The sequence below is a fragment of the Scomber japonicus genome, chromosome 16 (assembly GCF_027409825.1).
Source record: "Scomber japonicus isolate fScoJap1 chromosome 16, fScoJap1.pri, whole genome shotgun sequence".
Lineage (NCBI taxonomy): Eukaryota > Metazoa > Chordata > Actinopteri > Scombriformes > Scombridae > Scomber > Scomber japonicus.
The window spans coordinates 26379890-26406268 of NC_070593.1; the positions used below are offsets into that span (position 1 = coordinate 26379890).

The 26379-nt window shown below is 37.8% G+C and overlaps 22 non-coding genes across 22 annotated transcripts; all 22 read left to right on the forward strand.

Moving 5' to 3' along the window:
- The first annotated feature begins 570 nt into the window (after positions 1-570).
- LOC128375993 (U4 spliceosomal RNA) lies at positions 571-711 on the forward strand. Its single transcript, XR_008323151.1, has one exon. It is a non-coding gene; the product is annotated as a U4 spliceosomal RNA (small nuclear RNA).
- A 704-nt stretch (positions 712-1415) lies between these two features.
- On the forward strand, positions 1416-1556 carry LOC128376049 (U4 spliceosomal RNA). The gene has a single exon (XR_008323204.1). It is a non-coding gene; the product is annotated as a U4 spliceosomal RNA (small nuclear RNA).
- Positions 1557-2260: 704 nt separating this feature from the next.
- Positions 2261-2401, forward strand: LOC128375994 (U4 spliceosomal RNA). The gene has a single exon (XR_008323152.1). It is a non-coding gene; the product is annotated as a U4 spliceosomal RNA (small nuclear RNA).
- A 704-nt stretch (positions 2402-3105) lies between these two features.
- On the forward strand, positions 3106-3246 carry LOC128375995 (U4 spliceosomal RNA). Its single transcript, XR_008323153.1, has one exon. It is a non-coding gene; the product is annotated as a U4 spliceosomal RNA (small nuclear RNA).
- A 704-nt stretch (positions 3247-3950) lies between these two features.
- Positions 3951-4091, forward strand: LOC128376060 (U4 spliceosomal RNA). Its single transcript, XR_008323213.1, has one exon. It is a non-coding gene; the product is annotated as a U4 spliceosomal RNA (small nuclear RNA).
- A 704-nt stretch (positions 4092-4795) lies between these two features.
- Positions 4796-4936, forward strand: LOC128375996 (U4 spliceosomal RNA). Its single transcript, XR_008323154.1, has one exon. It is a non-coding gene; the product is annotated as a U4 spliceosomal RNA (small nuclear RNA).
- A 704-nt stretch (positions 4937-5640) lies between these two features.
- Positions 5641-5781, forward strand: LOC128376057 (U4 spliceosomal RNA). Its single transcript, XR_008323210.1, has one exon. It is a non-coding gene; the product is annotated as a U4 spliceosomal RNA (small nuclear RNA).
- A 704-nt stretch (positions 5782-6485) lies between these two features.
- On the forward strand, positions 6486-6626 carry LOC128376009 (U4 spliceosomal RNA). Its single transcript, XR_008323166.1, has one exon. It is a non-coding gene; the product is annotated as a U4 spliceosomal RNA (small nuclear RNA).
- Positions 6627-7330: 704 nt separating this feature from the next.
- On the forward strand, positions 7331-7471 carry LOC128375997 (U4 spliceosomal RNA). Its single transcript, XR_008323155.1, has one exon. It is a non-coding gene; the product is annotated as a U4 spliceosomal RNA (small nuclear RNA).
- Positions 7472-8175: 704 nt separating this feature from the next.
- On the forward strand, positions 8176-8316 carry LOC128375998 (U4 spliceosomal RNA). The gene has a single exon (XR_008323156.1). It is a non-coding gene; the product is annotated as a U4 spliceosomal RNA (small nuclear RNA).
- A 704-nt stretch (positions 8317-9020) lies between these two features.
- Positions 9021-9161, forward strand: LOC128376070 (U4 spliceosomal RNA). Its single transcript, XR_008323223.1, has one exon. It is a non-coding gene; the product is annotated as a U4 spliceosomal RNA (small nuclear RNA).
- A 704-nt stretch (positions 9162-9865) lies between these two features.
- Positions 9866-10006, forward strand: LOC128375999 (U4 spliceosomal RNA). Its single transcript, XR_008323157.1, has one exon. It is a non-coding gene; the product is annotated as a U4 spliceosomal RNA (small nuclear RNA).
- A 704-nt stretch (positions 10007-10710) lies between these two features.
- On the forward strand, positions 10711-10851 carry LOC128376000 (U4 spliceosomal RNA). Its single transcript, XR_008323158.1, has one exon. It is a non-coding gene; the product is annotated as a U4 spliceosomal RNA (small nuclear RNA).
- A 704-nt stretch (positions 10852-11555) lies between these two features.
- Positions 11556-11696, forward strand: LOC128376051 (U4 spliceosomal RNA). The gene has a single exon (XR_008323206.1). It is a non-coding gene; the product is annotated as a U4 spliceosomal RNA (small nuclear RNA).
- Positions 11697-12400: 704 nt separating this feature from the next.
- On the forward strand, positions 12401-12541 carry LOC128376001 (U4 spliceosomal RNA). The gene has a single exon (XR_008323159.1). It is a non-coding gene; the product is annotated as a U4 spliceosomal RNA (small nuclear RNA).
- Positions 12542-13245: 704 nt separating this feature from the next.
- On the forward strand, positions 13246-13386 carry LOC128376002 (U4 spliceosomal RNA). Its single transcript, XR_008323160.1, has one exon. It is a non-coding gene; the product is annotated as a U4 spliceosomal RNA (small nuclear RNA).
- A 704-nt stretch (positions 13387-14090) lies between these two features.
- LOC128376067 (U4 spliceosomal RNA) lies at positions 14091-14231 on the forward strand. The gene has a single exon (XR_008323220.1). It is a non-coding gene; the product is annotated as a U4 spliceosomal RNA (small nuclear RNA).
- A 704-nt stretch (positions 14232-14935) lies between these two features.
- On the forward strand, positions 14936-15076 carry LOC128376004 (U4 spliceosomal RNA). Its single transcript, XR_008323162.1, has one exon. It is a non-coding gene; the product is annotated as a U4 spliceosomal RNA (small nuclear RNA).
- A 704-nt stretch (positions 15077-15780) lies between these two features.
- On the forward strand, positions 15781-15921 carry LOC128376071 (U4 spliceosomal RNA). The gene has a single exon (XR_008323224.1). It is a non-coding gene; the product is annotated as a U4 spliceosomal RNA (small nuclear RNA).
- A 704-nt stretch (positions 15922-16625) lies between these two features.
- Positions 16626-16766, forward strand: LOC128376005 (U4 spliceosomal RNA). The gene has a single exon (XR_008323163.1). It is a non-coding gene; the product is annotated as a U4 spliceosomal RNA (small nuclear RNA).
- A 704-nt stretch (positions 16767-17470) lies between these two features.
- LOC128376006 (U4 spliceosomal RNA) lies at positions 17471-17611 on the forward strand. The gene has a single exon (XR_008323164.1). It is a non-coding gene; the product is annotated as a U4 spliceosomal RNA (small nuclear RNA).
- A 704-nt stretch (positions 17612-18315) lies between these two features.
- Positions 18316-18458, forward strand: LOC128376059 (U4 spliceosomal RNA). Its single transcript, XR_008323212.1, has one exon. It is a non-coding gene; the product is annotated as a U4 spliceosomal RNA (small nuclear RNA).
- Positions 18459-26379: the final 7921 nt, after the last annotated feature.

The following is a 26379-nucleotide window of genomic DNA, read 5'->3' on the forward strand; positions in this document are numbered from 1 at the left end:
TTGAGAGTAAGATCGGTAGGTTGTCTAATGTTTCTTAAATTTCCCTAGCATCCCATCTTTACAGTCGTGGAAAAAGTGGTCTTTGTAATCAATAAGCCAATGAGATGCGACATTCACTCGTTAATTTCTGAGAATTGCATCACGTTGGACCACAGTCTTGGAAAACTAGATCGAACCAACCCAACCATGGTACTCCTGGGCATATTATCTCAAAATGAAGATTGTAGTACTCGCAAAAGTTTCTGAAATTTGCCAGTGACAATGATTTGTGAAACCGGGAAAAGGCAACATCTGCGATCTCTATATTTCTTTTGTGAAACGAGCATTTGACTTAAAAATACAAAACATGTCAATTGGGATAACATTATCTCAGGTATAAGGTTATCCAAAGTTTCTCAAATTTCTCCATTAGACTGGGATTGCACTTACATGGAAAAGGCGGGGTTTGTGATCTACTAGCCAATCAGGTGCATTCATCTAACACTGTACGTTCAGTACACTGTGAGAACTGCACCACGTATGTAGTGAGCATTAAACCACGTCCCTTTTTAACTCGTCACTAAACTAGGTATCCTTTCGCAGAGGCAATTTCATAGTCTATGAAGTTCTACTGAGACGTGATTATTGCTGGTTGAAAACTTAACCCAATACCCCGCCTGGATGACTTGAAATATAGTCAGCTGTGGCAATTTTTGTCAGTCTCTCAAGAGACTATAAATTCTGTTTAAATATTAATGTTTATTTTGGTTCTTGTGCTTTCATGAAGCCATCCAGTATTTTTAAAAATTGCCTTTAAATGTTTTTCTGAAATAAGTACACTCCAAGTATAGCCAAACATGGTTATCTTGAGAGTAAGATCGGTAGGTTGTCTAATGTTTCTTAAATTTCCCTAGCATCCCATCTTTACAGTCGTGGAAAAAGCGGTCTTTGTAATCAATAAGCCAATGAGATGCGACATTCACTCGTTAATTTCTGAGAATTGCATCACGTTGGACCACAGTCTTGGAAAACTAGATCGAACCAACCCAACCATGGTACTCCTGGGCATATTATCTCAAAATGAAGATTGTAGTACTCGCAAAAGTTTCTGAAATTTGCCAGTGACAATGATTTGTGAAACCGGGAAAAGGCAACATCTGCGATCTCTATATTTCTTTTGTGAAACGAGCATTTGACTTAAAAATACAAAACATGTCAATTGGGATAACATTATCTCAGGTATAAGGTTATCCAAAGTTTCTCAAATTTCTCCATTAGACTGGGATTGCACTTACATGGAAAAGGCGGGGTTTGTGATCTACTAGCCAATCAGGTGCATTCATCTAACACTGTACGTTCAGTACACTGTGAGAACTGCACCACGTATGTAGTGAGCATTAAACCACGTCCCTTTTTAACTCGTCACTAAACTAGATATCCTTTCGCAGAGGCAATTTCATAGTCTATGAAGTTCTACTGAGACGTGATTGTTGCTGGTTGAAAACTTAACCCAATACCCCGCCTGGATGACTTGAAATATAGTCAGCTGTGGCAATTTTTGTCAGTCTCTCAAGAGACTATACATTCTGTTTAAATATTAATGTTTATTTTGGTTCTTGTGCTTTCATGAATCCATCCAGTATTTTTAAAAATTGCCTTTAAATGTTTTTCTGAAATAAGTACACTCCAAGTATAGCCAAACATGGTTATCTTGAGAGTAAGATCGGTAGGTTGTCTAATGTTTCTTAAATTTCCCTAGCATCCCATCTTTACAGTCGTGGAAAAAGCGGTCTTTGTAATCAATAAGCCAATGAGATGCGACATTCACTCGTTAATTTCTGAGAATTGCATCACGTTGGACCACAGTCTTGGAAAACTAGATCGAACCAACCCAACCATGGTACTCCTGGGCATATTATCTCAAAATGAAGATTGTAGTACTCGCAAAAGTTTCTGAAATTTGCCAGTGACAATGATTTGTGAAACCGGGAAAAGGCAACATCTGCGATCTCTATATTTCTTTTGTGAAACGAGCATTTGACTTAAAAATACAAAACATGTCAATTGGGATAACATTATCTCAGGTATAAGGTTATCCAAAGTTTCTCAAATTTCTCCATTAGACTGGGATTGCACTTACATGGAAAAGGCGGGGTTTGTGATCTACTAGCCAATCAGGTGCATTCATCTAACACTGTACGTTCAGTACACTGTGAGAACTGCACCACGTATGTGGTGAGCATTAAACCACGTCCCTTTTAGACTCGTCACTAAACTAGATATCCTTTCGCAGAGGCAATTTCATAGTCTATGAAGTTCTACTGAGACGTGATTATTGCTGGTTGAAAACTTAACCCAATACCCCGCCTGGATGACTTGAAATATAGTCAGCTGTGGCAATTTTTGTCAGTCTCTCAAGAGACTATACATTCTGTTTAAATATTAATGTTTATTTTGGTTCTTGTGCTTTCATGAATCCATCCAGTATTTTTAAAAATTGCCTTTAAATGTTTTTCTGAAATAAGTACACTCCAAGTATAGCCAAACATGGTTATCTTGAGAGTAAGATCGGTAGGTTGTCTAATGTTTCTTAAATTTCCCTAGCATCCCATCTTTACAGTCGTGGAAAAAGTGGTCTTTGTAATCAATAAGCCAATGAGATGCGACATTCACTCGTTAATTTCTGAGAATTGCATCACGTTGGACCACAGTCTTGGAAAACTAGATCGAACCAACCCAACCATGGTACTCCTGGGCATATTATCTCAAAATGAAGATTGTAGTACTCGCAAAAGTTTCTGAAATTTGCCAGTGACAATGATTTGTGAAACCGGGAAAAGGCAACATCTGCGATCTCTATATTTCTTTTGTGAAACGAGCATTTGACTTAAAAATACAAAACATGTCAATTGGGATAACATTATCTCAGGTATAAGGTTATCCAAAGTTTCTCAAATTTCTCCATTAGACTGGGATTGCACTTACATGGAAAAGGCGGGGTTTGTGATCTACTAGCCAATCAGGTGCATTCATCTAACACTGTACGTTCAGTACACTATGAGAACTGCACCACGTATGTGGTGAGCATTAAACCACGTCCCTTTTTAACTCGTCACTAATCTAGATATCCTTTCGCAGAGGCAATTTCATAGTCTATGAAGTTCTACTGAGACGTGATTATTGCTGGTTGAAAACTTAACCCAATACCCCGCCTGGATGACTTGAAATATAGTCAGCTGTGGCAATTTTTGTCAGTCTCTCAAGAGACTATAAATTCTGTTTAAATATTAATGTTTATTTTGGTTCTTGTGCTTTCATGAAGCCATCCAGTATTTTTAAAAATTGCCTTTAAATGTTTTTCTGAAATAAGTACACTCCAAGTATAGCCAAACATGGTTATCTTGAGAGTAAGATCGGTAGGTTGTCTAATGTTTCTTAAATTTCCCTAGCATCCCATCTTTACAGTCGTGGAAAAAGCGGTCTTTGTAATCAATAAGCCAATGAGATGCGACATTCACTCGTTAATTTCTGAGAATTGCATCACGTTGGACCACAGTCTTGGAAAACTAGATCGAACCAACCCAACCATGGTACTCCTGGGCATATTATCTCAAAATGAAGATTGTAGTACTCGCAAAAGTTTCTGAAATTTGCCAGTGACAATGATTTGTGAAACCGGGAAAAGGCAACATCTGCGATCTCTATATTTCTTTTGTGAAACGAGCATTTGACTTAAAAATACAAAACATGTCTATTGGGATAACATTATCTCAGGTATAAGGTTATCCAAAGTTTCTCAAATTTCTCCATTAGACTGGGATTGCACTTACATGGAAAAGGCGGGGTTTGTGATCTACTAGCCAATCAGGTGCATTCATCTAACACTGTACGTTCAGTACACTGTGAGAACTGCACCACGTATGTAGTGAGCATTAAACCACGTCCCTTTTTAAATCGTCACTAAACTAAATATTCTTTCGCAGAGGCAATTTCATAGTTTATGAAGTTCTACTGAGACGTGATTATTGCTGGTTGAAAACTTAACCCAATACCCCGCCTGGATGACTTGAAATATAGTCAGCTGTGGCAATTTTTGTCAGTCTCTCAAGAGACTATAAATTCTGTTTAAATATTAATGTTTATTTTGGTTCTTGTGCTTTCATGAAGCCATCCAGTATTTTTAAAAATTGCCTTTAAATGTTTTTCTGAAATAAGTACACTCCAAGTATAGCCAAACATGGTTATCTTGAGAGTAAGATCGGTAGGTTGTCTAATGTTTCTTAAATTTCCCTAGCATCCCATCTTTACAGTCGTGGAAAAAGCGGTCTTTGTAATCAATAAGCCAATGAGATGCGACATTCACTCGCTAATTTCTGAGAATTGCATCACGTTGGGCCACAGTCTTGGAAAACTAGATCGAACCAACCCAACCATGGTACTCCTGGGCATATTATCTCAAAATGAAGATTGTAGTACTCGCAAAAGTTTCTGAAATTTGCCAGTGACAATGATTTGTGAAACCGGGAAAAGGCAACATCTGCGATCTCTATATTTCTTTTGTGAAACGAGCATTTGACTTAAAAATACAAAACATGTCAATTGGGATAACATTATCTCAGGTATAAGGTTATCCAAAGTTTCTCAAATTTCTCCATTAGACTGGGATTGCACTTACATGGAAAAGGCGGGGTTTGTGATCTACTAGCCAATCAGGTGCATTCATCTAACACTGTACGGTCAGTACACTGTGAGAACTGCACCACGTATGTGGTGAGCATTAAACCACGTCCCTTTTAGACTCGTCACTAAACTAGATATCCTTTCGCAGAGGCAATTTCATAGTCTATGAAGTTCTACTGAGACGTGATTATTGCTGGTTGAAAACTTAACCCAATACCCCGCCTGGATGACTTGAAATATAGTCAGCTGTGGCAATTTTTGTCAGTCTCTCAAGAGACTATAAATTCTGTTTAAATATTAATGTTTATTTTGGTTCTTGTGCTTTCATGAATCCATCCAGTATTTTTAAAAATTGCCTTTAAATGTTTTTCTGAAATAAGTACACTCCAAGTATAGCCAAACATGGTTATCTTGAGAGTAAGATCGGTAGGTTGTCTAATGTTTCTTAAATTTCCCTAGCATCCCATCTTTACAGTCGTGGAAAAAGCGGTCTTTGTGATCAATAAGCCAATGAGATGCGACATTCACTCGTTAATTTCTGAGAATTGCATCACGTTGGACCACAGTCTTGGAAAACTAGATCGAACCAACCCAACCATGGTACTCCTGGGCATATTATCTCAAAATGAAGATTGTAGTACTCGCAAAAGTTTCTGAAATTTGCCAGTGACAATGATTTGTGAAACCGGGAAAAGGCAACATCTGCGATCTCTATATTTCTTTTGTGAAACGAGCATTTGACTTAAAAATACAAAACATGTCAATTGGGATAACATTATCTCAGGTATAAGGTTATCCAAAGTTTCTCAAATTTCTCCATTAGACTGGGATTGCACTTACATGGAAAAGGCGGGGTTTGTGATCTACTAGCCAATCAGGTGCATTCATCTAACACTGTACGGTCAGTACACTGTGAGAACTGCACCACGTATGTAGTGAGCATTAAACCACGTCCCTTTTTAACTCGTCACTAAACTAGATATCCTTTCGCAGAGGCAATTTCATAGTCTATGAAGTTCTACTGAGACGTGATTGTTGCTGGTTGAAAACTTAACCCAATACCCCGCCTGGATGACTTGAAATATAGTCAGCTGTGGCAATTTTTGTCAGTCTCACAAGAGACTATACATTCTGTTTAAATATTAATGTTTAGTTTGGTTCTTGTGCTTTCATGAATCCATCCAGTATTTTTAAAAATTGCCTTTAAATGTTTTTCTGAAATAAGTACACTCCAAGTATAGCCAAACATGGTTATCTTGAGAGTAAGATCGGTAGGTTGTCTAATGTTTCTTAAATTTCCCTAGCATCCCATCTTTACAGTCGTGGAAAAAGCGGTCTTTGTAATCAATAAGCCAATGAGATGCGACATTCACTCGCTAATTTCTGAGAATTGCATCACGTTGGGCCACAGTCTTGGAAAACTAGATCGAACCAACCCAACCATGGTACTCCTGGGCATATTATCTCAAAATGAAGATTGTAGTACTCGCAAAAGTTTCTGAAATTTGCCAGTGACAATGATTTGTGAAACCGGGAAAAGGCAACATCTGCGATCTCTATATTTCTTTTGTGAAACGAGCATTTGACTTAAAAATACAAAACATGTCAATTGGGATAACATTATCTCAGGTATAAGGTTATCCAAAGTTTCTCAAATTTCTCCATTAGACTGGGATTGCACTTACATGGAAAAGGCAGGGTTTGTGATCTACTAGCCAATCAGGTGCATTCATCTAACACTGTACGTTCAGTACACTGTGAGAACTGCACCACGTATGTAGTGAGCATTAAACCACGTCCCTTTTTAACTCGTCACTAAACTAGATATCCTTTTGCAGAGGCAATTTCATAGTCTATGAAGTTCTACTGAGACGTGATTGTTGCTGGTTGAAAACTTAACCCAATACCCCGCCTGGATGACTTGAAATATAGTCAGCTGTGGCAATTTTTGTCAGTCTCTCAAGAGACTATACATTCTGTTTAAATATTAATGTTTAGTTTGGTTCTTGTGCTTTCATGAATCCATCCAGTATTTTTAAAAATTGCCTTTAAATGTTTTTCTGAAATAAGTACACTCCAAGTATAGCCAAACATGGTTATCTTGAGAGTAAGATCGGTAGGTTGTCTAATGTTTCTTAAATTTCCCTAGCATCCCATCTTTACAGTCGTGGAAAAAGCGGTCTTTGTAATCAATAAGCCAATGAGATGCGACATTCACTCGTTAATTTCTGAGAATTGCATCACGTTGGACCACAGTCTTGGAAAACTAGATCGAACCAACCCAACCATGGTACTCCTGGGCATATTATCTCAAAATGAAGATTGTAGTACTCGCAAAAGTTTCTGAAATTTGCCAGTGACAATGATTTGTGAAACCGGGAAAAGGCAACATCTGCGATCTCTATATTTCTTTTGTGAAACGAGCATTTGACTTAAAAATACAAAACATGTCAATTGGGATAACATTATCTCAGGTATAAGGTTATCCAAAGTTTCTCAAATTTCTCCATTAGACTGGGATTGCACTTACATGGAAAAGGCGGGGTTTGTGATCTACTAGCCAATCAGGTGCATTCATCTAACACTGTACGTTCAGTACACTGTGAGAACTGCACCACGTATGTGGTGAGCATTAAACCACGTCCCTTTTAGACTCGTCACTAAACTAGATATCCTTTCGCAGAGGCAATTTCATAGTCTATGAAGTTCTACTGAGACGTGATTATTGCTGGTTGAAAACTTAACCCAATACCCCGCCTGGATGACTTGAAATATAGTCAGCTGTGGCAATTTTTGTCAGTCTCTCAAGAGACTATACATTCTGTTTAAATATTAATGTTTATTTTGGTTCTTGTGCTTTCATGAATCCATCCAGTATTTTTAAAAATTGCCTTTAAATGTTTTTCTGAAATAAGTACACTCCAAGTATAGCCAAACATGGTTATCTTGAGAGTAAGATCGGTAGGTTGTCTAATGTTTCTTAAATTTCCCTAGCATCCCATCTTTACAGTCGTGGAAAAAGTGGTCTTTGTAATCAATAAGCCAATGAGATGCGACATTCACTCGTTAATTTCTGAGAATTGCATCACGTTGGACCACAGTCTTGGAAAACTAGATCGAACCAACCCAACCATGGTACTCCTGGGCATATTATCTCAAAATGAAGATTGTAGTACTCGCAAAAGTTTCTGAAATTTGCCAGTGACAATGATTTGTGAAACCGGGAAAAGGCAACATCTGCGATCTCTATATTTCTTTTGTGAAACGAGCATTTGACTTAAAAATACAAAACATGTCAATTGGGATAACATTATCTCAGGTATAAGGTTATCCAAAGTTTCTCAAATTTCTCCATTAGACTGGGATTGCACTTACATGGAAAAGGCGGGGTTTGTGATCTACTAGCCAATCAGGTGCATTCATCTAACACTGTACGTTCAGTACACTATGAGAACTGCACCACGTATGTGGTGAGCATTAAACCACGTCCCTTTTTAACTCGTCACTAATCTAGATATCCTTTCGCAGAGGCAATTTCATAGTCTATGAAGTTCTACTGAGACGTGATTATTGCTGGTTGAAAACTTAACCCAATACCCCGCCTGGATGACTTGAAATATAGTCAGCTGTGGCAATTTTTGTCAGTCTCTCAAGAGACTATAAATTCTGTTTAAATATTAATGTTTATTTTGGTTCTTGTGCTTTCATGAAGCCATCCAGTATTTTTAAAAATTGCCTTTAAATGTTTTTCTGAAATAAGTACACTCCAAGTATAGCCAAACATGGTTATCTTGAGAGTAAGATCGGTAGGTTGTCTAATGTTTCTTAAATTTCCCTAGCATCCCATCTTTACAGTCGTGGAAAAAGCGGTCTTTGTAATCAATAAGCCAATGAGATGCGACATTCACTCGTTAATTTCTGAGAATTGCATCACGTTGGACCACAGTCTTGGAAAACTAGATCGAACCAACCCAACCATGGTACTCCTGGGCATATTATCTCAAAATGAAGATTGTAGTACTCGCAAAAGTTTCTGAAATTTGCCAGTGACAATGATTTGTGAAACCGGGAAAAGGCAACATCTGCGATCTCTATATTTCTTTTGTGAAACGAGCATTTGACTTAAAAATACAAAACATGTCTATTGGGATAACATTATCTCAGGTATAAGGTTATCCAAAGTTTCTCAAATTTCTCCATTAGACTGGGATTGCACTTACATGGAAAAGGCGGGGTTTGTGATCTACTAGCCAATCAGGTGCATTCATCTAACACTGTACGTTCAGTACACTGTGAGAACTGCACCACGTATGTAGTGAGCATTAAACCACGTCCCTTTTTAAATCGTCACTAAACTAAATATTCTTTCGCAGAGGCAATTTCATAGTTTATGAAGTTCTACTGAGACGTGATTATTGCTGGTTGAAAACTTAACCCAATATCCCGCCTGGATGACTTGAAATATAGTCAGCTGTGGCATTTTTTGTCAGTCTCTCAAGAGACTATAAATTCTGTTTAAATATTAATGTTTATTTTGGTTCTTGTGCTTTCATGAATCCATCCAGTATTTTTAAAAATTGCCTTTAAATGTTTTTCTGAAATAAGTACACTCCAAGTATAGCCAAACATGGTTATCTTGAGAGTAAGATCGGTAGGTTGTCTAATGTTTCTTAAATTTCCCTAGCATCCCATCTTTACAGTCGTGGAAAAAGCGGTCTTTGTAATCAATAAGCCAATGAGATGCGACATTCACTCGTTAATTTCTGAGAATTGCATCACGTTGGACCACAGTCTTGGAAAACTAGATCGAACCAACCCAACCATGGTACTCCTGGGCATATTATCTCAAAATGAAGATTGTAGTACTCGCAAAAGTTTCTGAAATTTGCCAGTGACAATGATTTGTGAAACCGGGAAAAGGCAACATCTGCAATCTCTATATTTCTTTTGTGAAACGAGCATTTGACTTAAAAATACAAAACATGTCAATTGGGATAACATTATCTCAGGTATAAGGTTATCCAAAGTTTCTCAAATTTCTCCATTAGACTGGGATTGCACTTACATGGAAAAGGCGGGGTTTGTGATCTACTAGCCAATCAGGTGCATTCATCTAACACTGTACGGTCAGTACACTGTGAGAACTGCACCACGTATGTGGTGAGCATTAAACCACGTCCCTTTTAGACTCGTCACTAAACTAGATATCCTTTCGCAGAGGCAATTTCATAGTCTATGAAGTTCTACTGAGACGTGATTATTGCTGGTTGAAAACTTAACCCAATACCCCGCCTGGATGACTTGAAATATAGTCAGCTGTGGCAATTTTTGTCAGTCTCTCAAGAGACTATAAATTCTGTTTAAATATTAATGTTTATTTTGGTTCTTGTGCTTTCATGAAGCCATCCAGTATTTTTAAAAATTGCCTTTAAATGTTTTTCTGAAATAAGTACACTCCAAGTATAGCCAAACATGGTTATCTTGAGAGTAAGATCGGTAGGTTGTCTAATGTTTCTTAAATTTCCCTAGCATCCCATCTTTACAGTCGTGGAAAAAGTGGTCTTTGTAATCAATAAGCCAATGAGATGCGACATTCACTCGTTAATTTCTGAGAATTGCATCACGTTGGACCACAGTCTTGGAAAACTAGATCGAACCAACCCAACCATGGTACTCCTGGGCATATTATCTCAAAATGAAGATTGTAGTACTCGCAAAAGTTTCTGAAATTTGCCAGTGACAATGATTTGTGAAACCGGGAAAAGGCAACATCTGCGATCTCTATATTTCTTTTGTGAAACGAGCATTTGACTTAAAAATACAAAACATGTCAATTGGGATAACATTATCTCAGGTATAAGGTTATCCAAAGTTTCTCAAATTTCTCCATTAGACTGGGATTGCACTTACATGGAAAAGGCGGGGTTTGTGATCTACTAGCCAATCAGGTGCATTCATCTAACACTGTACGTTCAGTACACTGTGAGAACTGCACCACGTATGTAGTGAGCATTAAACCACGTCCCTTTTTAACTCGTCACTAAACTAGGTATCCTTTCGCAGAGGCAATTTCATAGTCTATGAAGTTCTACTGAGACGTGATTATTGCTGGTTGAAAACTTAACCCAATACCCCGCCTGGATGACTTGAAATATAGTCAGCTGTGGCAATTTTTGTCAGTCTCTCAAGAGACTATAAATTCTGTTTAAATATTAATGTTTATTTTGGTTCTTGTGCTTTCATGAAGCCATCCAGTATTTTTAAAAATTGCCTTTAAATGTTTTTCTGAAATAAGTACACTCCAAGTATAGCCAAACATGGTTATCTTGAGAGTAAGATCGGTAGGTTGTCTAATGTTTCTTAAATTTCCCTAGCATCCCATCTTTACAGTCGTGGAAAAAGCGGTCTTTGTAATCAATAAGCCAATGAGATGCGACATTCACTCGTTAATTTCTGAGAATTGCATCACGTTGGACCACAGTCTTGGAAAACTAGATCGAACCAACCCAACCATGGTACTCCTGGGCATATTATCTCAAAATGAAGATTGTAGTACTCGCAAAAGTTTCTGAAATTTGCCAGTGACAATGATTTGTGAAACCGGGAAAAGGCAACATCTGCGATCTCTATATTTCTTTTGTGAAACGAGCATTTGACTTAAAAATACAAAACATGTCAATTGGGATAACATTATCTCAGGTATAAGGTTATCCAAAGTTTCTCAAATTTCTCCATTAGACTGGGATTGCACTTACATGGAAAAGGCGGGGTTTGTGATCTACTAGCCAATCAGGTGCATTCATCTAACACTGTACGTTCAGTACACTGTGAGAACTGCACCACGTATGTAGTGAGCATTAAACCACGTCCCTTTTTAACTCGTCACTAAACTAGATATCCTTTCGCAGAGGCAATTTCATAGTCTATGAAGTTCTACTGAGACGTGATTGTTGCTGGTTGAAAACTTAACCCAATACCCCGCCTGGATGACTTGAAATATAGTCAGCTGTGGCAATTTTTGTCAGTCTCTCAAGAGACTATACATTCTGTTTAAATATTAATGTTTATTTTGGTTCTTGTGCTTTCATGAATCCATCCAGTATTTTTAAAAATTGCCTTTAAATGTTTTTCTGAAATAAGTACACTCCAAGTATAGCCAAACATGGTTATCTTGAGAGTAAGATCGGTAGGTTGTCTAATGTTTCTTAAATTTCCCTAGCATCCCATCTTTACAGTCGTGGAAAAAGCGGTCTTTGTAATCAATAAGCCAATGAGATGCGACATTCACTCGTTAATTTCTGAGAATTGCATCACGTTGGACCACAGTCTTGGAAAACTAGATCGAACCAACCCAACCATGGTACTCCTGGGCATATTATCTCAAAATGAAGATTGTAGTACTCGCAAAAGTTTCTGAAATTTGCCAGTGACAATGATTTGTGAAACCGGGAAAAGGCAACATCTGCGATCTCTATATTTCTTTTGTGAAACGAGCATTTGACTTAAAAATACAAAACATGTCAATTGGGATAACATTATCTCAGGTATAAGGTTATCCAAAGTTTCTCAAATTTCTCCATTAGACTGGGATTGCACTTACATGGAAAAGGCGGGGTTTGTGATCTACTAGCCAATCAGGTGCATTCATCTAACACTGTACGTTCAGTACACTGTGAGAACTGCACCACGTATGTGGTGAGCATTAAACCACGTCCCTTTTAGACTCGTCACTAAACTAGATATCCTTTCGCAGAGGCAATTTCATAGTCTATGAAGTTCTACTGAGACGTGATTATTGCTGGTTGAAAACTTAACCCAATACCCCGCCTGGATGACTTGAAATATAGTCAGCTGTGGCAATTTTTGTCAGTCTCTCAAGAGACTATACATTCTGTTTAAATATTAATGTTTATTTTGGTTCTTGTGCTTTCATGAATCCATCCAGTATTTTTAAAAATTGCCTTTAAATGTTTTTCTGAAATAAGTACACTCCAAGTATAGCCAAACATGGTTATCTTGAGAGTAAGATCGGTAGGTTGTCTAATGTTTCTTAAATTTCCCTAGCATCCCATCTTTACAGTCGTGGAAAAAGTGGTCTTTGTAATCAATAAGCCAATGAGATGCGACATTCACTCGTTAATTTCTGAGAATTGCATCACGTTGGACCACAGTCTTGGAAAACTAGATCGAACCAACCCAACCATGGTACTCCTGGGCATATTATCTCAAAATGAAGATTGTAGTACTCGCAAAAGTTTCTGAAATTTGCCAGTGACAATGATTTGTGAAACCGGGAAAAGGCAACATCTGCGATCTCTATATTTCTTTTGTGAAACGAGCATTTGACTTAAAAATACAAAACATGTCAATTGGGATAACATTATCTCAGGTATAAGGTTATCCAAAGTTTCTCAAATTTCTCCATTAGACTGGGATTGCACTTACATGGAAAAGGCGGGGTTTGTGATCTACTAGCCAATCAGGTGCATTCATCTAACACTGTACGTTCAGTACACTATGAGAACTGCACCACGTATGTGGTGAGCATTAAACCACGTCCCTTTTTAACTCGTCACTAATCTAGATATCCTTTCGCAGAGGCAATTTCATAGTCTATGAAGTTCTACTGAGACGTGATTATTGCTGGTTGAAAACTTAACCCAATACCCCGCCTGGATGACTTGAAATATAGTCAGCTGTGGCAATTTTTGTCAGTCTCTCAAGAGACTATAAATTCTGTTTAAATATTAATGTTTATTTTGGTTCTTGTGCTTTCATGAAGCCATCCAGTATTTTTAAAAATTGCCTTTAAATGTTTTTCTGAAATAAGTACACTCCAAGTATAGCCAAACATGGTTATCTTGAGAGTAAGATCGGTAGGTTGTCTAATGTTTCTTAAATTTCCCTAGCATCCCATCTTTACAGTCGTGGAAAAAGCGGTCTTTGTAATCAATAAGCCAATGAGATGCGACATTCACTCGTTAATTTCTGAGAATTGCATCACGTTGGACCACAGTCTTGGAAAACTAGATCGAACCAACCCAACCATGGTACTCCTGGGCATATTATCTCAAAATGAAGATTGTAGTACTCGCAAAAGTTTCTGAAATTTGCCAGTGACAATGATTTGTGAAACCGGGAAAAGGCAACATCTGCGATCTCTATATTTCTTTTGTGAAACGAGCATTTGACTTAAAAATACAAAACATGTCTATTGGGATAACATTATCTCAGGTATAAGGTTATCCAAAGTTTCTCAAATTTCTCCATTAGACTGGGATTGCACTTACATGGAAAAGGCGGGGTTTGTGATCTACTAGCCAATCAGGTGCATTCATCTAACACTGTACGTTCAGTACACTGTGAGAACTGCACCACGTATGTAGTGAGCATTAAACCACGTCCCTTTTTAAATCGTCACTAAACTAAATATTCTTTCGCAGAGGCAATTTCATAGTTTATGAAGTTCTACTGAGACGTGATTATTGCTGGTTGAAAACTTAACCCAATACCCCGCCTGGATGACTTGAAATATAGTCAGCTGTGGCATTTTTTGTCAGTCTCTCAAGAGACTATAAATTCTGTTTAAATATTAATGTTTATTTTGGTTCTTGTGCTTTCATGAATCCATCCAGTATTTTTAAAAATTGCCTTTAAATGTTTTTCTGAAATAAGTACACTCCAAGTATAGCCAAACATGGTTATCTTGAGAGTAAGATCGGTAGGTTGTCTAATGTTTCTTAAATTTCCCTAGCATCCCATCTTTACAGTCGTGGAAAAAGCGGTCTTTGTAATCAATAAGCCAATGAGATGCGACATTCACTCGTTAATTTCTGAGAATTGCATCACGTTGGACCACAGTCTTGGAAAACTAGATCGAACCAACCCAACCATGGTACTCCTGGGCATATTATCTCAAAATGAAGATTGTAGTACTCGCAAAAGTTTCTGAAATTTGCCAGTGACAATGATTTGTGAAACCGGGAAAAGGCAACATCTGCAATCTCTATATTTCTTTTGTGAAACGAGCATTTGACTTAAAAATACAAAACATGTCAATTGGGATAACATTATCTCAGGTATAAGGTTATCCAAAGTTTCTCAAATTTCTCCATTAGACTGGGATTGCACTTACATGGAAAAGGCGGGGTTTGTGATCTACTAGCCAATCAGGTGCATTCATCTAACACTGTACGTTCAGTACACTGTGAGAACTGCACCACGTATGTAGTGAGCATTAAACCACGTCCCTTTTTAACTCGTCACTAAACTAGGTATCCTTTCGCAGAGGCAATTTCATAGTCTATGAAGTTCTACTGAGACGTGATTATTGCTGGTTGAAAACTTAACCCAATACCCCGCCTGGATGACTTGAAATATAGTCAGCTGTGGCAATTTTTGTCAGTCTCTCAAGAGACTATAAATTCTGTTTAAATATTAATGTTTATTTTGGTTCTTGTGCTTTCATGAAGCCATCCAGTATTTTTAAAAATTGCCTTTAAATGTTTTTCTGAAATAAGTACACTCCAAGTATAGCCAAACATGGTTATCTTGAGAGTAAGATCGGTAGGTTGTCTAATGTTTCTTAAATTTCCCTAGCATCCCATCTTTACAGTCGTGGAAAAAGCGGTCTTTGTAATCAATAAGCCAATGAGATGCGACATTCACTCGTTAATTTCTGAGAATTGCATCACGTTGGACCACAGTCTTGGAAAACTAGATCGAACCAACCCAACCATGGTACTCCTGGGCATATTATCTCAAAATGAAGATTGTAGTACTCGCAAAAGTTTCTGAAATTTGCCAGTGACAATGATTTGTGAAATCGGGAAAAGGCAACATCTGCGATCTCTATATTTCTTTTGTGAAACGAGCATTTGACTTAAAAATACAAAACATGTCAATTGGGATAACATTATCTCAGGTATAAGGTTATCCAAAGTTTCTCAAATTTCTCCATTAGACTGGGATTGCACTTACATGGAAAAGGCGGGGTTTGTGATCTACTAGCCAATCAGGTGCATTCATCTAACACTGTATGTTCAGTACACTGTGAGAACTGCACCACGTATGTAGTGAGCATTAAACCACGTCCCTTTTTAAATCGTCACTAAACTAAATATTCTTTCGCAGAGGCAATTTCATAGTTTATGAAGTTCTACTGAGACGTGATTATTGCTGGTTGAAAACTTAACCCAATATCCCGCCTGGATGACTTGAAATATAGTCAGCTGTGGCATTTTTTGTCAGTCTCTCAAGAGACTATAAATTCTGTTTAAATATTAATGTTTATTTTGGTTCTTGTGCTTTCATGAATCCATCCAGTATTTTTAAAAATTGCCTTTAAATGTTTTTCTGAAATAAGTACACTCCAAGTATAGCCAAACATGGTTATCTTGAGAGTAAGATCGGTAGGTTGTCTAATGTTTCTTAAATTTCCCTAGCATCCCATCTTTACAGTCGTGGAAAAAGCGGTCTTTGTAATCAATAAGCCAATGAGATGCGACATTCACTCGTTAATTTCTGAGAATTGCATCACGTTGGACCACAGTCTTGGAAAACTAGATCGAACCAACCCAACCATGGTACTCCTGGGCATATTATCTCAAAATGAAGATTGTAGTACTCGCAAAAGTTTCTGAAATTTGCCAGTGACAATGATTTGTGAAACCGGGAAAAGGCAACATCTGCGATCTCTATATTTCTTTTGTGAAACGAGCATTTGACTTAAAAATACAAAACATGTCTATTGGGATAACATTATCTCAGGTATAAGGTTATCCAAAGTTTCTCAAATTTCTCCATTAGACTGGGATTGCACTTACATGGAAAAGGCGGGGTTTGTGATCTACTAGCCAATCAGGTGCATTCATCTAACACTGTACGTTCAGTACACTGTGAGAACTGCACCACGTATGTAGTGAGCATTAAACCACGTCCCTTTTTAACTCGTCACTAAACTAGGTATCCTTTCGCAGAGGCAATTTCATAGTCTATGAAGTTCTACTGAGACGTGATTATTGCTGGTTGAAAACTTAACCCAATACCCCGCCTGGATGACTTGAAATATAGTCAGCTGTGGCAATTTTTGTCAGTCTCTCAAGAGACTATAAATTCTGTTTAAATATTAATGTTTATTTTGGTTCTTGTGCTTTCATGAATCCATCCAGTATTTTTAAAAATTGCCTTTAAATGTTTTTCTGAAATAAGTACACTCCAAGTATAGCCAAACATGGTTATCTTGAGAGTAAGATCGGTAGGTTGTCTAATGTTTCTTAAATTTCCCTAGCATCCCATCTTTACAGTCGTGGAAAAAGCGGTCTTTGTAATCAATAAGCCAATGAGATGCGACATTCACTCGTTAATTTCTGAGAATTGCATCACGTTGGACCACAGTCTTGGAAAACTAGATCGAACCAACCCAACCATGGTACTCCTGGGCATATTATCTCAAAATGAAGATTGTAGTACTCGCAAAAGTTTCTGAAATTTGCCAGTGACAATGATTTGTGAAACCGGGAAAAGGCAACATCTGCGATCTCTATATTTCTTTTGTGAAACAAGCATTTGACTTAAAAATACAAAACATGTCTATTGGGATAACATTATCTCAGGTATAAGGTTATCCAAAGTTTCTCAAATTTCTCCATTACACTGGGATTGCACTTACATGGAAAAGGCGGGGTTTGTGATCTACTAGCCAATCAGGTGCATTCATCTAACACTGTACGTTCAGTACACTGTGAGAACTGCACCACGTATGTAGTGAGCATTAAACCACGTCCCTTTTTAACTCGTCACTAAACTAGGTATCCTTTCGCAGAGGCAATTTCATAGTCTATGAAGTTCTACTGAGACGTGATTATTGCTGGTTGAAAACTTAACCCAATACCCCGCCTGGATGACTTGAAATATAGTCAGCTGTGGCAATTTTTGTCAGTCTCTCAAGAGACTATAAATTCTGTTTAAATATTAATGTTTATTTTGGTTCTTGTGCTTTCATGAATCCATCCAGTATTTTTAAAAATTGCCTTTAAACGTTTTTCTGAAATAAGTACACTCCAAGTATAGCCAAACATGGTTATCTTGAGAGTAAGATCGGTAGGTTGTCTAATGTTTCTTAAATTTCCCTAGCATCCCATCTTTACAGTCGTGGAAAAAGCGGTCTTTGTAATCAATAAGCCAATGAGATGCGACATTCACTCGTTAATTTCTGAGAATTGCATCACGTTGGACCACAGTCTTGGAAAACTAGATCGAACCAACCCAACCATGGTACTCCTGGGCATATTATCTCAAAATGAAGATTGTAGTACTCTCAAAAGTTTCTGAAATTTGCCAGTGACAATGATTTGTGAAACCGGAAAAAGGCAACATCTGCGATCTCTATATTTCTTTTGTGAAACGAGCATTTGACTTAAAAATACAAAACATGTCAATTGGGATAACATTATCTCAGGTATAAGGTTATCCAAAGTTTCTCAAATTTCTCCATTAGACTGGGATTGCACTTACATGGAAAAGGCGGGGTTTGTGATCTACTAGCCAATCAGGTGCATTCATCTAACACTGTACGTTCAGTACACTGTGAGAACTGCACCACGTATGTAGTGAGCATTAAACCACGTCCCCTTTTAACTCGTCACTAAAAGAGATATTCTTTCGCAGAGGCAATTTCATAGTCTATGAAGTTCTACTGAGACGTGAATATTGCTGGTTGAAAACTTAACCCAATATCCCGCCTGGATGACTTGAAATATATAGTCAGCTGTGGCAATTTTTGTCAGTCTCTCAAGAAACTATAAATTCTGTTTCAATATTAATGTTTATTTTGGTTCTTGTGCTTTCATGAATCCATCCAGTATTTTTAAAATTGCCTTTAAATCTTTATCTGAAATAAGTACTCTTCAAATATAGCCAAAATGGTTATCTTGAGAGTAAGATCGGTAGGTTGTCTAATGTTTCTTAAATTTCCCTAGCATCTTTACAGTCGTGGAAAAAGCGGTCTTTGTAATCAATAAGCCAATGAGATGCGACATTCACTCGTTAATTTCTGAGAATTGCATCATATGTCAATTGGGATAACATTATCTCAGGTATTATGTTTCTGAAGGTTTCTCAAATTTCTCCATCCGACTGGGATTGCGCTTACATGGAAAAAGCGGTCTTTGTATTCTACAAACCAGTGAGATGCGACATTCACTCGTTCATTTCTGAGAATTTAATCATGTTGGACCACAGTCTTTGAAAACAAGATCAAACCAACCCAACCATGGCACTCTTGAGGCCTGTACTACGAAGCTGGATTAACATACCCAGGATATCTCTCCGTTACCTGGGTTGACTTACCCAGACATTCGCAATCTGGATAAGCGGTACTATGAAGGTGGTTATCAACTTGGTAATTGAACCCAGGGTTGCAGTCTCTGACCAATCGCATACATGGAGAATCTCTGCAGAGCAGACTACTTTACCATGGAGGAGCAGAATATTATTCTTCAAAAATATGGAGAATTCAAACATCATCCATGCCAAAAGCAATACTGTTGCTGCAGCAAAAGCCAGGAAAGGATGCTGGCAGAAAATAGCTGTGTAAATTCATGAGATAAACGGACAGCACTCTGATCACACAGTGTCACTTTAGTACGGCACAGACGTTTGGGGCAGAGCGCTTCCTCAGTGCCCTTCCTTTCATAGAGACATTAAGTTAGTTTAATATTCAACATTCAAAATACAAACCTTTTTTGCGCTTCAACCATTTGAGTGAATGATGTTCAAACCAACTGTATAACATACAGACTAATATCCCTCATGTGCCTCAAGGATTATTTTACAAATATTTCTTTTCGTCATTTTTTTTACAATTACAATAAATAAATAAGTTAAGTTATCATAGCTACTCCCTGACCTTTTGATCTCAAGATGTCAAACCCACAGAATAATATCCCTCACGTGCCTCAAGGATTGTTTTTTAATAGCCTATATATTTTGGCCAATTAAAAAATTGCATCTATCCCTAAAAACTATTGCTCTCCTAAGCGCTCCTCTCACGATCCGTGCAACCCTGAAGTTACCTCGATAAGAGAAAATCCAGCTTCGTAGTTCAGGCCTCTGGGCATCTTATCTCAAAATGAAGATTGTAGGACTTGTAGATGTTTCTGAAATTTGCCAGTGATAATCACTTGTAAAACCGGGGAACGGCAACATTTTGTATATTTCTTTTGTGAAACGAGCATTTGACTTAAAAAAATAAAACATGTATGGATGATTTGAAATATAGTGAGCTGTGGCAATTTTTGTTAGTCAAGAGACTTTTGTTCCTGTTTACTGTTACCACAAACAATCACCAAAAAATGTACCTGTCATCCCATCTTTAACATTTGTGTTTACTTAGCCTGTTGTACTTTCATGAATGAATCTTGTATTATTGAAATGTCTGTGTTTTTCAAAAACACAACAGAGGGTTGTGTGAAGATGTTTTCTCAAACAGCGCCAGCAGGTGGCAGTGCAAGGTAAGGAATTTAATGACTAACTCCTGACATACCATTGTAGTGTACTTCATAAGGACACTGAACATCACTATCCTATGGATATGTTACTGACAAAAAATACTTGTCACATACTTTGTTGTGAATGCTGTATGTCTTGCAAAATGATATGCCTATTTAGATTATCTTTGATCAAATTTATTACTATATTACACCAATTCTACCTTGATTGGATTTCTATCCATGTTAGATCAGACTTTAAGGTTATTCTGCTGATTTAACAAATCCTAAATTTAGGCCCCATCATACCTGTCTGATCTCCTTAAATCTTATATTACATCTTGAGTTCTCCACTCTCAAGGGCTCCTGTGTGTACCCAAACTTAAAAGGAAGTCTGCAAGTCTTATTGGCGCCGTTCTTAAGGAATAAACTCCCTGCTGACATCAGACAATCCCAATGTGTTGTCTTCTTTTAATCTAAACTTAAAACTCATCTTTTTGCCGTAACTTACAATTAGTTGCCTTTAATTGATCATTTAATTTCATGACCTTGTACTGTACAGTGGGTTAGTTTCTCTCTCAATGCATCTGCTGAGGGCTATCTTGCTGACAAGCTTATTAATAATTGCGCTGATAATCACTGCATCTCAGAATGTCTCTCAGGCACCTCTGAAGACCAGCACCCACCCTGGATCTGCTCTGCTTTCCTGGCTGTCAGTGTCATTTTATGAGGTTTTAGATTTGCTTCCCCATCCTGCAAGGAGTGCAGCCTCACCTCATGTCTCTCTTTCTGAATGATGTCTTCATCCTTCTCTCTCTCCTGAGTGAGTCATGTTTTTTCTTGTCCCTTCTCTCATGTATGTGATGTGAGTACCTGTGTGCATGTGTAGTCTGTCCTCTGGCAAGGTCCCCATGGTGATGGAGGTTGTGTGGCTCAGGTCCTATGTTTTTCTGGTGGCACCAGGAAGCTGCTCAGCATCCTCTTCATCACATTCTCCATGAATATTATATCTTGTTCCATGCTGTATTTTTGTAATTTGCCTTTCTTGTTCTATTCTCTACATGTAATATTTATTGCATATCTGTGTGTCCTGGGAGAGGGATCCCTCTTCTGTTGCTCTTCTTGAGGTTTCTTCCATTTTTCTTCCCCGTTTTTTCTTTTTTTTTCTTTTTAAACCTTTCCCCATTTGAATCAAGGGTCTAAGGACAGACAGAGGATGTTATATTGCTGTACAGACTGTAAACCCCCCTGAGGCAAAATTTGTGATTTTGGGCTATACAAATAAAATTGACTCAACCTGACATCATGTCATACACTGCCATCCACAGGGTCAGGTTTGTCCCTGAATCATCAGCATTTGATAGCTCACACTACAACTTTTCCAGGAAGGAAAAAATTTCAAGTAGGACTTTTTTTCTCTTTCCTCTCTCCATTTTCACCACTCATTAAAGAAGAGTGATGGCTTCCACAGATGCATGCATGCACACACACACACACACACACACACACACACACACACACACACACACACATACACACACACACACACACACACACACACACATACACACACACCAGGTACAACTGTTAACCCAGACCACAAACCTGGCAAATATGGGAGCAATTACCTAGAGGCCACAGGGATCGAATCTTTGGTGAGGTCCTCTGAACATACGCACATACTGTAGGTACACTCAGGGGGTTCAACACACTCACACTCACAGATACAACCACATGACTGTAGCGCACATGGGCAAATATTGACACTGTCCTCACACTCATACCCCTACTGCTGTAGAATAACCTTTCCAAGTGTTCTCCAACCTTGTTTCTGGATGTATAAGTGACTGAGTTTCTACACTGAACCAGCAGAGCAGAGAGCCAAGCATGCCCTAATGAACCAGAACAGAATACCATAATGCCACTATTGTATATATTCCCATCAAAAAACATAAGAAGTACACCACTTGAAAATATCAATGCAGCCCAAAGGAATAGTGTATTTAGCTTGATATGACGATTGAGTTGTTAGAGCAAGCAGTTTATCCGACCAGATGTCAAGTATAATATAGACCTTTCTCTAAGCAGGTGTTATTAATAATATTAATGATGACTTTGCTCTATCCAAGACTCTCAGTAAGCTATGATAGTATGACAGTGAGCCAGAATGCACAAACCCTGAAACTGAAGGAATAATCATTTGATTACTTACACCTGTGCTTTTCCTACTGTGATATGTTAAAATATCTGCTGTGGAAAAGGCCTATTGCATGTGTAAAAGAATAAATATATCAACCAAACAATGGCTACTTTTTTGTACATTTTCAAAATGACACAATTAGTGTATTTGCTCATTTGCTAGTGTTAGCTGCTATTCTATGCTTGCTACTTAAGCAACCATATACCTGTACTTAGGCATAGACAGCATTATTACATTGTTGAGGTTCATGTTTGGTTAAAAGAGTATTAGCTTTTGTCACCTGTGGGCGGCAGAACAAGTTGTGAGTTCAACACTGATATATTATGTCTATAAGATGTGACGGCGAACTATTGACAAAACAGTTTGACCATTTACATTTACTGTTTCTGGAAATAATCCCAATATATAATAATACACATAATATATAATTTTGGCAATAAATAAATAAAAAATAAACACCAGCCTCTTTAGCTGCGGCATGTTAACCTGCTAGTTGCTAACTAGCTTGTGAAGTTGTGAAGTTCAAGTTCATGAGCTAGTTGCTGTTTGGACTGGTTGTTCGTGGGTTTATCAGAGCTCTTTTTGACTCATTGGTTATAAAGACATATTGGTTTGTGCAGCATTGAACATGTACTCAGAAGCTGGTCAAGGGCCCTCTCAATTCAGTTTGTATCATTGTCTCCGAATAAGGTTTCAGGTCCCACTGATTGTTCCCATTCACAACATAATGACACAAAAATAAATAGTCCATGATTAAAGTCACTGCAGTGAAATTATATCTTTTAGTTAGCATTAGTATTAGTTATAATTGGGTCTATATTTATCCTCCAGGTTCTCTGTACAGTATATTGATATTTGTGGTCACATCAAAGACAATGCAACAGCACTGTCAGGGATGTAACAGGGAGACAGATTTAGTAAGCTGCTCCAGCACGTTATAATGTAACACTGTGGATTCACAAAGTTTCATTTTTTTCTATGTGTTGTACTACTTAGCAATAAGTTGTGCAACTTAGCAATAGGTAGCACAACACATGACACATTATACACAGTGTAGCATCAAGCTAAAAAAGCTTTGGTTATAGAAATCATCACCAATTAAAATCATCAGGATAAGTCAGTGATTTAATTTCATTATACAAACAAATATTATTGAGTCTGTTTCAACATGACTATCAATGTTTAAAGATTTGACTGCTTGTGTTCTCACAACCTAGCGATACTGGGAAAGAGGTATACATTGGAAAATGATGGCAACATCGAACCATTGTCTTCAGAATAGAGTGACCAAGTGCGATCTGAAACCTTCTTTTGCTTGTTTAAAAGTACATACTGTACATACAAGTACAATTCATATAGTACATTGGGAAATGGATAATATCCAGTGTTGTAGTGTTGGTTCCTAACTGTAAATGTAAATGTATTGCACACATATTGGTTATGCATGTACAGTTCTTTCATGTTGTGGACAAATGATTCCAGGCTTACCATGAAAACTACAAAACAGCACAATAATAGAAGTTGTTGTTTTTTATGATCACACCACTTCTGTACAATTGGCCAAAATATAGATTTTGTAATACGCTATTTATCAATGTAATGATTGATCCATGCTCTATTTTAAAGTGATAGTTCACCTCAAATAACTAAATAAACTGTCATTATTCGCCTTTATTCATTAAAAACTCAGTGAGTTATAGCCTGGAGAAATGTTCATTACATTTTCTCTACTTTATTAAAAATTTCCTCTGACTAATGCTGACTTGGGGAAGGTATAACATATTAACCAAGTGACTATGTGTTTAAATATGTAGTGTGCATGGTAACAACATACATTTCTGTGCCAGTAAGCAGTGAGATGACTCATCAGATTTTCAGAAACTGTATTTGACAGTTGTGAAAAAGTACATATACTGTATGTCTCTGGTTGTCATCAAAACTCATGTCAGAAGTGCTGAAACTGATATCAATGAGAAATACGTCAAAAGCGGTGTGAAGATTTGTACTGGAGTAACATACACACACACACACACACACACACACACACACAGAAACACACAGGTTCTCAGTCAAAAAAGGAAGTGAGGAGGAACTTTCATTTAAAACAGAAACAGTCTCAACATCTGGAAGCTCTTTCACCCCTTGACCCCATCCCCCGCTCCATTCCTTCTCCCTGCCTCCTCCACCTCACTCCAGGTCTTCTAGCCCTGTGTCTGGAAGGAGTTAAGCACATACACCAGCATACATGACTGTGTGCTTATGTGTATATGCGTGTTGGTATGTGTGTGCATACAGGCAGAGAACAGTGTGTGACCTCTAAACACTAGAAACCAAGTGGTTATTAGTGGTACTGCAGTCTTGTGCAAGCAGATCTTTTCAATTGATTTTCATTGAAGGATATCTCCCCGGGCTACTGTTTATGAGGTACTGCCATAGTGTTGATGCACTTTAAATGTAATAGGAAAACAATAATATAGTAATTAGAGAAAGTCAGGGATGTACTGAAGTTGCATCCATTGGAATGAAAGACTTCCGATATGGACCTTTGACCTTCAGAATAGAATAGTTAGATAGTGTTATGATAATGTGTTATATAGTATATTACGTGCTTTAACATTCAAAGAATATGGGTTATTATGGACTGCATTTTCTAGTAATTTTTGTCTACAATGCCTCTCATACCTTATTGATGGCAGCTAGCTACCAGGCTTTGCCAAAGGAGACATTGACATTTGGACAGGGGGAGCCAGGAATCAAATCGCCAATCTTCCGATTAGTGGATGCCCACTCTATCTCCTGAGCCACAGCCTGTCAAAAGCTGTTTAATAATAGTTATTAGTCTGAATGCCAGATGTCTAGATATCCCATAGGCCTTGTATCAAAATGTCCCCAAAATCAAACATTTAGTTTAGCATAGGGAACTCTCAACGAATCTGAGCAACCTCATAAACACATAGGTCAGATCTTAATAAAGTCAACAGTCACCAAAGCTTAGTACTTATGAAGGATGCTAAGCTAGTGGAAGGAGCTGTTGTATGAATATAACTGGATGTTACTAGTCGGCTGGTATCCAAGCATCTGAAGAATGAGTCACTGATGGAGAAACATGAATCTAGCAGATACGCTAAACTAGCAAGCTTACACTAAGCTCCATTTTCTAATTGGATTTACAGTCTGCTGTTGTGATAGAATCAGAAGATACCTCAGAGTCCTGCAAGGGTCCAATTTTCAATTCAAACCTGCACCTGCAGAGCTCCGTACCGGAACCAATGCATCAACTGCAAGTATCTCTAAATCAAATTCACACCTGACCCAAACCTGTAAGTAAACATATAGGCTACATAGTCCCTCACTTTAGAGTGCTTGTGCAATTTGTCAACAGCCTTAAGTTAACCAGATGTCTGACCACATTGCTTCAATTAGAAAATATAAAATATAACAGCAAATTTCCCTGCAAACTGGGTTATGGCCTCTTTGTCCTCCTGTTTTGGCGGCTTGAAGGTTGTGTTCTTGGGAAAGAATCGATTGATGTAGCACCTGTTCTGCTGAAGCTGTTAATGTGCCTAGTTTGAGGCTATCAAAAGCTAACCCTAACCCTCTTTGTTTTGGCACTTTTTAAGAGCAACAAATTCCACTGACAATGTTATTCTCAATTACTGAGCACACCAAACTTCCCATGTGTCTAACTCGACCTTTGACGATGTATTGTTTACAATTTTGTAGTCACCACCGGCTATTTTTGTTTTTAGGTCATCCATTTTGGTCCTTTGGCTGCTAGCCTACATCACTGTCTCACCAGTGACCAGATGTGAATTGAGGGGCGAAAGGTTGTGCAATAAAACAATTTATGGCAACTGATTGGGCATGATAAGATTCATATGGTTTAGAAGAAAAACTTGAAAAAAACAATTTAAAAAACAAAATTCTTTCATTTATTCATTCTCCTGTTAGTTACATGAGCTGCCCACCTGCATCTTGAATTTATACTTGTTGTGGGTACCAGACCTGGTGTAGGACTCTGTGATACCTTAT